Raw genomic sequence first — 957 nt, 5'->3', positions numbered from 1 at the left:
ATTGAAAATACCATGGCTTGGGTCAGGTGCACCTTAGTCCTCAAGCTGACATCTCTGCTCCTGAACAATCAAAACCCACTATCATCAAGCTCACATTCATTCACAACACCCAGGTATGGGGATTCTCAGCCTGCAACTCTTTATGGGAGCAGGAAGCTTCAGCTTTCTCCCACAGGGTGGCTGATGGGTTTGAACTGCTGACCTTGTGGTTAGCAGTCCTGTGCTTACCCTACAGAACCACCAAGGCTCCTTAGGGTAAATCACGCTCTAGAGGGTAGACACATTTTAACTTGGGTGAAGGGAATGACAGACAATTGATACGTAAGTAATAATGATTAATGAATATACAATGTTGTTATTACTGGCTACACCACACTGTTGTAGCTATGATAGGGTACATTATTACCCTGCTGACGTTGTTAGTGGTGACTCTACATTGTTGCGGTTGCTGGTATCCTGGATTCTGTTCATGGTGACCCCATGTGTTGCAGGCTAGCTCTGTGGACTCCTTAGGTTTTCCAACTCTGTCCCCTTAGCAGCCTACACCCATGCGTCAGTCTCACACACCGTAGGGATTTGAGAGTTTATGGGATGCTGGAAGTTACATCATTGGGATTTCAAACACCAGCAAGTTCATCCGCTCATGGTGGACAACTTCCAGGGGAACTTCTAGACTAAGAATAGTAAGACAGGTCTGAGGATCTACATTGATCGTATTCAGCTCATGAAAATCGTATGGATCACATAAAGAAAATCACTCAGGGATTAACAGAGCGAGCCTGCCCGTACCGGCAGTGCTCCGGATTCTAGTCTCCGTAAAGGTGAGAATATAAAGGACTGTTGGTTAAACTGTCCACTGGAGCTGTTTCTGTTATTATAGGGATAGAGAAGTAAGACATGTCCTGATAAAGAAAGTACCTGGGGGAGGAGTGGACGTGTATGCACAAGTTCCCAGGG

Source organism: Chrysochloris asiatica, unplaced genomic scaffold, assembly GCF_000296735.1.
Source record: "Chrysochloris asiatica unplaced genomic scaffold, ChrAsi1.0 scaffold00372, whole genome shotgun sequence".
Lineage (NCBI taxonomy): Eukaryota > Metazoa > Chordata > Mammalia > Afrosoricida > Chrysochloridae > Chrysochloris > Chrysochloris asiatica.
This window is presented reverse-complemented; position numbering follows the sequence as displayed.